The 8,458-nt window shown below is 35.8% G+C and overlaps 1 pseudogene; it reads right to left on the bottom strand.

The window, feature by feature from the left end:
- Nucleotides 1-7,875: 7,875 nt before the first annotated feature.
- Nucleotides 7,876-8,458, bottom strand: part of LOC102492795 (periphilin-1 pseudogene) — a 16,578-nt pseudogene continuing 15,995 nt past the window's right edge.

Raw genomic sequence — 8,458 nt, 5'->3', positions numbered from 1 at the left:
ACCTGTTTAAATATCCATTTTATAAGACAAAAAATAATGTGATTGATTGTATGGAAGAAAATAGAAATGAAAAAAATAATAATGAAAGGAAAAAAATTTTAAAAAGAATAATTGTTGCTTTTTCTATGAAAAGAAAACATATTGGAATTTTGATGATATTCCATTAAATTTATAGATAAAGTTTGGGAAATTGGTCATTTGGTAAAGATAAATTTTCCTTATCTATGTATATGTTATGTACAATCAAGTCTTTTCATGTCACTCAATACATTGCTATTTTCTCATATATTCTACATACTTCTTTTTAGCGACATGTGGAGGGTCATTAAGGTGGAGTGGTGGTGAGGTGGCTGAAGCCCACATACTTGACAGCACAGTTCAAATTCCAGATCCAACGGCTTGAAAATATACAATAGGCACATGTGTGTGTATGTCCAGTTTCCTGAGAAGAATGGAGTAGGATGGATTACTGTGTATCAGTCCCCCTAGGGAGTGTTTTCCCACTTTTTTTTTTAATCTTTCTATATTACTCAGATGGGTGTACCCTATAGCAATTTTTAAAAAATTAATATACATGAAACATCAAATATGTGTCTTATTTTTATAACTTATGCTGTTTTACACTTGATAAATTGGGCCTATCAGATCTAAACTAAGGCTCTCCACTAGAAACACTTCCTCTATATCTTCTCATTCAGCTCTTCCTTAATGACTTCTTCTTGACATCTTCCCCTTTGGTTTCAGATGTTTGTATTAATGCTATTTTGAACTCTTACCACAGTACTAATGTGTGTACATTTGTTTAAGTTTATGTTTGTGGTGTGTAATTGGGCCACTATACAGAAGCCAGTTTCTCAAAATGTACATAACTGACACTCCAATTTTTGTTCTAAAAGTATAGTTGTTCCATGCTTATTGATGCTGTCTAATTTTTAAAAAGTTAATTTGGTCTTATTTTGTATTTCTCCACTTACTAAATATGTTAAACACATGTTGTACATTTATTGAACATTTAGAAACCTCCTTTGTGAAGTATCTGTCCAAGTGTATCAGTTACTTTCCTTAGGGAGGGTTCAGTTTTTTCTAAATAAAAATGTTTATCACGTACTACAGAGGAGGAAGAAGAAAGATCATGAGTTAGGAAGACCCTGTTTTGTTGTTGTTGTTGTTGCTGTTTAAGTTTTTGCTAAATGGATGAAAATATGGGATTCAAGTTTGATAAAATTGGCAGAAATGCTGTAGCTAACAAAAACAATTCAAGTAAGTAAATTCAGCTGTTTTACTTAAGTTTTAAAATACCCATAAATTAGAAAATTTTCTTTTATTTAATTTTATTTATCACTGTTGTTTATTATTTAATTTATATTTTTACACAGATTTGTATTATAGGGCATATGCACTCACCAGAGATAAAGAGAAATATAAACAGAAAGTGAGAAATCATGCCTACAGAAGGGATGGCCATGTTGAAATCCCTTACCTTCAACTCTCCTCTCAGAATTTTGGGTACATTTGCACATGCACCCCGGTGTGAGTTTCAAGCCAGAGGTCCAAAACTCAAACTGCACTCACCCATGTAAGAGTTTAGCAATGAAAGAATTTCACATTCTACTGATTTCACTATTATTTATTTATTTATAATGGTTAGTATTTTTAATTTATTTTACATTATATGTAATCACATATTTATTTTTACATTTTATTTATTATCATTGATACAAAAAATCATGAAAGCAAAAAATCTTATGAAAAATTAAATACATAGATTTTTTTGTTTACTGCTATACTTGTTAGACATGAAATAATGGAAATCAAGCAATTCACTTTTTGCATCTTTACTTTTACATTTGTTCTTTGGATGCCTAAAATATTTAAATACAAATAAAATAAGTGTAGCAAAATAATGAAAGCAAACAGTAGGTTACTTAACAAATAATGGTATGTGAACCATTTCTGCTCTTATCTAGAGTAAATTCAGTCACAAATTTTCCTGCACCAACACTTCTTAGCTGTCGTTAAAGGTGAGCACATTGATGTTGAGTGTTTCATAGATACACATGGCTCAGCATGCAGTATCCATGGGATGTTTGCTTCTATCGCAGCCTTTTAAGTGCTTCAGACCTGATAGTACCGACAATAACTACACCTGTTGTCCAGACCACCTCTTCCAGAAGATAATACTCCATGACATTTAAAAGACTGTAACATGGTTTTAAGATGCTGGATTCCTATATCACCAACCACGGTTCAAGTACTGGATATGGTGACTTGAAAATCATGCCAGATACATGTGTGTACATGCCTAAACTCCAGAGAGAAAAATTTGAAAAGAAGAGATCACAATGTGGCCATATCCCGTGGTGCTTCGTTTCTATCTTCGTTCTGTCTCTCTCCTGCAAGCACACATGCCCAATGGCAAAAACCTTTAAAAAAAAAAAAAGACTGGAAATTATCTTCTGCTTCATATTTGTCTTTTCCACTTTTAGGGAATTAACTATTGAGGCCTCATTTGTTTAATGCCAATCTCATATATAGGAGGATTAGAAAGTCACAGTTCACTCCCAAGACAAGTATGGACTCAAAAGACCTAAGAAGTCTTTAAGTTTACAACTAAGAATGGTTTTCACCACAGAGATAACCAACAATAAGCAAAAAATAGCAAACCCTTGAGAACGGTGACAATAAGATTTCAGAGTTTCTCTAAGATTAGATTCAAACATCCATTGAATTCTCAGTGTCATTCTTTTTAACAAATTATATTTATCACTATTATTCTCCAATTTGTCATGGGGCATGCACACCCATTAGAGAGAGACAGAGAGAGAGAAAATGTGAAAGCAAGCCACCAGGTCCGGGACTTTAACTGTGGTCAGCCATGTGGGAGTCCAGCGTTATTAACCACCATGCCCCTGCTAGTCCCCTGCAATGTCATTCCTGGTCAGTATTTTATCAATCTCAAGAGGAGAAGATAGTGGGCTTCAGGGTGATTAAAGATAGAGATAATTTTAATATTGAACTTAGGTTTTATGGACTATACCAGAACAGAGTTGTGACATATGTTATTATATGGCCTTATTGAATTGCAAGTGTCAAAAAAAAAGGAAATATAACTATACATTGTTTTCTTTTGATTTACTAGGGAGGCAGTTTTGGCCAAGAAGCCACAGAACCAACAACTATTTTTTAAATTTTAATTTTACATATTTCTTCTGGTGGTTGGAAAATAACACAACTTAATTAAGCAGATGATTTTGTTTTCTTTTCTTTCCGTTTTTTTTAAGTTTTTGCCACAGGGTGCTTACACTTGCCAGAGAGAAGTGAGACAGAGAGTAACACAGAGAAGGAAAGTGAGAATTCACCCCCCAGGGTATAGCCATGCTGCAATTTTTGCTCCTTCATGGACATAAATATTCAGTCTTATGTAAAACACACAGCTTATGTATTCACTGTGAGAACCACAATTATATAGTACAAGAGAAACTACTAGAAAAAAAGACAAGAAGGCAAGGAATTGTGCATATATCTGATCTCAATCAACACTCTTCCTAGTTTAAAAATATAAAATCTGTTCTCGTAAAATACCATTGTTTCATTGTTGTAAAAAACCAGTCTGCATTTATAGTTGGTCTTAGAAGCCAAGGGAGAGGAGAATGCTCAGTTGAAAAAGTGCTTCCACTTGTCAAGACATAGAACCAACCCAAATGTCCATGAACAGATGAATGGATTAAAAAAGTGTGATGCATATATGCTATGGAAAACTATTCAGCAATAAAAAAAAAATAAGACCCTGGCATTTAATAGAAAGTGGTTGAATATGGAAGGTTGATTGTTGAATGAAGCAAGCCAGGCTATGAAAGAGAGACATTATGTGTCTCCACTTAACATATACTGACTCTTTGCACTCTATGGTAGAGATTAAAAGATTGGAGGACATAAAAGCAGTGAAAATAGTTATGGACACTGGAGACAGTGTAGAAGGAGAGTGGGAGAGAGGAAGAATATAGGGAACGAAATTAGGGAGAAAAAAGAGAGGCAAGACATTTGTGGAACTCAGAAATGGTTTATTACCTGTTGATGAGAACATGTATAGTATTCTCAACTGGACTGGTCTGAGGTGTATTTCATGTGGGAAAAATTCTCTTTACAATACAAATGAAGTATAGCAATCAACTGTTTAAAAAATAATAAAATGGAATTAAAAAAAGAAGCCATGTCAGTGGGAAGGTGCAAAATGGTTTATTTGGTTTAGTGTAATATGTGTAAAGAGACTTGCAGTGACAGGAAGTGAAATAACTTCTCTTACTAACTATACTTCCCTCCTAGAAAAACTCTTTGGAGTATTATAAATGGTTTTCTCCACAGGACAGAGCATGGCCACCTTCCTAGAGGGTCATTCAGTATCTTAACTTTCCAAGTTGTGGAAAGCCCTGAGAATTCCTACAGCATGATGTAAGCATGAGACACAGTGTTACTGACAGCAGGTTTTATCACCCTCCTCCCTGGTTACTCTGCATCCATCTCACCTTCTTTCCAACCCTGGGCTAAGTAAGCAGTTCAGCTGCAGCCAGCCAGAGAGGCTGGCATGTTCAGGCTTGTTGGTATGTTGAGTGAGCCTCCATGATCATCCTCAATGCTGAGTTCAAGCATTGTCTCCCCATTAGTTGCTGTTCACAGACTACCTCTTCGGCCATTACAAAATGGGAGAAATCCTGTCTGACTTGGTAGTCCTGTCACTGACCTGCCTCTTAAGAGGGTCTGCAGACATGGAGTAACTGTCCTGAGATACATTCAGGCTGGACTAGGCCTTCCCATTTCCAGAATCTGCCCTAATGTGAATGTCCACAGTGGGACTCTCCCACCCTCAGCTTACCATCAAGTTCTCCCAGGAATGGCCAGTATTTTCCAGGACATCAGTGGGTTCAGTTCTCTAAAGGAGCCTGGCATCAGAGCCATGAGTTACAGAGACTTGTTGGGGAGCACACTGAACCCCACACAGTGGGGTGCAATAGAGATACCTGACAAAAAACCAACATCTATTATGTTTTTGCTGATTTAAGAGTCTCTTTAATTTCCTTTTCCTACTTTTCACCTTGATCTTTACTGCTTTCAAATCTGAAGTTCATTTATTTCTCAATAACCATAAGTTGCTGAAATTTATCCAGGATGAGCAAATAGAAAAGGTATATTACAAAAATGGGTTAAATTAAGGTAGCAGTTGAAATACCAATTTATTTTTTCATCTCAATTTTCTTTCAGCTTTCATCATTGAAATAAAGTAAAAGATCATTTGAAGGCAAAAATGTGATTCAATTAATTTAGGTGGACATGATCATGTTTTTGCTCATATCTGATAGTTTGTAAGTTCTGTTTTTCTAATGTGAATATACTTGTTATAATGTGACCAACACATGCCTTTTTACAAGAAAAGGCATATTATAAAAGCTTTCTGTATACTAATATGTGGCAAAAATAAGGGTATATTTATTTTTTATTCATTTTTTAAGTGAATTAACTCCAATGGTTTTATTTTAGAGAGATTTTTGCCATAGGGTACATGCACTCACCAAAGAGAGAGAGACAGAAAAGGAGAAATAAGTCCACAGGGGGAATGACGACTCCACAATCCTCTCTCCTCCATAATCCTCTTGGGATTTTGGGCATACATGGATACACACCTGGTGTGAGTTTTTAGCCAATGGGTCTGGGACTCAAATCATGGTTGACTGTGTGGGAGTTCAGTGAATAGCCATTATAAGTGTATATAATGTGCTGGTCCCAATAAGTGTATATTTAAATAGCTGTGATTATATATAACCATAAAACATTGGAAGAAAAAGTAACATTTGGATTCAGCTCTTTACTATTAATATTGACATAAGAAGTGATAAAAATAATGTTTTTACTAAAGAATTAAATAAAAGGACGTTTAAATTTACTTCAAACAGAACTCTAAACATGTTGATAGAATTGCAGAAAGGTTATTTTCTTGCTAATAATGCCAATTTATTAGTCTAGCTATAATGGTTTTAAGAGATATTTTTGCTATAAGGCATATACACTCACTCAAGAAACAGATAGAAACATAGAGACAGGGGAAATCACTTCCCAGGGGGATGGGCACACCACAATCCCTTCACCTCTATTCTCCTCTCGGGATCTTGGGCATGTACACACACATGAACACTGTGAGTTTTAAGCCCCTGGGTCTAGAAGTTGAACGATGGTCATCTATGTGGGAATACAATCATGTAACCATTAAGCTATCTGCTGGTTGCAGTCTGGCTGTAGTTTTCTTATAGCATTTAATTGAGAAAAAAAATGACTGGCTGAATTACCATATTTTTAAAAATTATACTGTAAAACAATTTTAAAAAAACTTAGCTTTTGATGGTATTACTTCTTATTTCTTCTTGTTCCATTATAAATGTTTTAATGGCAAAAAAATTGAACTCTTGTAATATTTATAAATATGCTAACAGCTAATCTCAGAAGAGAAATTGCATAGTTCCACCCAAATGTTCAGAGAAGCTTGCTGCTCAAATTTATGCTGCATGGGCTGGTTAAAGGGATATTATTTAAAAATAAAGCAGTAATTTAAAAATTAACACAGAAAGAGTAACCCAAGTCTTTTGTATTTAAATAGGAGGGTATACATTTTTAAAAATAAGAAAAAAAATTATATGTAAAATCTTCAATTAAAATATCTACCTCGGGACCAGCAGTTGGTGTAATAGCTCTGTCACTGGAAGGGATCGTGGCATGGCCATCCCCCCCTCCAAGAGGTTCTCACTTTCTGTCTCTCTGTCTGTCTCTGTCTCTGTAGTGGGCACACATAGCCTATAGCAAAAAAATCTCTCAAAAAAATAAAATCTACCTCTTTTCAAAATTTACTTAAGGAAACCTAGTAGTCATTTTAGAAAGGAATTTACTTCAGTAAAGTCTTCAAAAAATTTTATGGCAGAAGATATTATACACAAAGCAAGGGGCCAGCCGGGTGACCTGGTGGTCAGGGTGGCTGGATCCTACATGGGCAACTATGAGATTTGAGTCTTGGTGGCTTGAGAAACACACCAGGGGTGTTTGTGTGTGTGTGTGTGTGTGTGTACACATATGTGCATGGATGTGCCCAAAATCCAAAGATAAGAGTAAAAGAGAATGGATTGTGGCATGACCGCCTTTCTCACTTTCTCTGCTCAATCCTCAAACCTCATAGAGAGCACATGCGCGCGCGCGCCCACACACACACACACACACACACACACACACTATCGCAAAATAGGAAAAAATAAGATAAAAGGTAGAGTTAATAATTTATAATTTATTTGCAAGACAGAAAAACGATTGGGCCATGGAGCCCGTGACCTAAATACTTCCCTCCAGGCCCCACCTCTCAATTCTGTTGCATCAGGGGTTAAGTTTCCTGCACAGGATGTTGGGGAAACATTAAGACTATAGCACATGACTGCATGTTATTTACAAGAAACCATTGGAATCTGAACTCTGATTCTATTTCCAAGAAGTCATCCTCAGAAGGTTTTAACTAAAATTATAGAAAGGAAAACAAAATGGAAATACACTCTCATATTTATGACTCCACTATTTATTGAAGGTCAGTATTACCACCGAGCCATTCTTTTTTTATTTTTAGAGGGTTTTTATTTTTATTTTTTGGCCTTTGGGCATGTGTGCTCTCTGGAGAGAGAGAGAGACAGACAGACTGACAGACAGACACAGTGAGAGGGAAAGTGAGAAATCACCCCACTTGGGGGATATCCGCGTTGCAATCTTTTCTCCTCCCGAGATCTTGGGCATGCCTGCAAACATGCCCAGTGTGATTTTCTTTCTTTTCTTTTTTTTTTTTCAAACAGACTATTTTGGATGTTTATTTGATATTAAAAATGTAATTACCTATCATAAAGTACTTTTTTTCATCACAAAAATGTCATATATTAAGGACTTACACAATCCAAGGGAGGCAGGGAGACATCTAGAAACTTTTTTTTTTTTTTTGTCTGAGCAAGAAATCCTCTAAAAAGGCTCTGCAAAATCTTGAGCGGAAGCATCATATTCTGCAATGAAACACTTGAGCTCTTCAACACACCACTCACCTATTTCATGTAAATTCTGCCTCAATGCAAACTATATAGGCTTTTCTAATGAAGGATCCTTTTCGATCAGCATTTTCACCACCATCCCAAAAGTTTCACAGTCTTGTCGGTAAACCTATTCTATCTCTTTGGTTTTTGATGCTATAGCTTTAGAGCGACTGTTTAGTTGACCATCTTCAAATAATTCTATGCCATCTGTTGCATTTGACTCAGGTTCTTCTGGCAGATCAATGAGCAATGATGCCGGGGTTCCCGCCTCATACTCAGAAATTTCAGGCAAGTTACTTTCATCGGACTTGTCTAGTTTTTCGGCAGCCCATTTGCTTGCAGCCTCAGCAAGCCCCTTTTCA

This window comes from Tupaia chinensis, unplaced genomic scaffold, assembly GCF_000334495.1.
Source record: "Tupaia chinensis unplaced genomic scaffold, TupChi_1.0 Scaffold140564_1, whole genome shotgun sequence".
Lineage (NCBI taxonomy): Eukaryota > Metazoa > Chordata > Mammalia > Scandentia > Tupaiidae > Tupaia > Tupaia belangeri.
The sequence above is the reverse complement of the archived record's forward strand: the minus strand, read 5'-3'. Positions and strand labels throughout refer to the sequence as shown.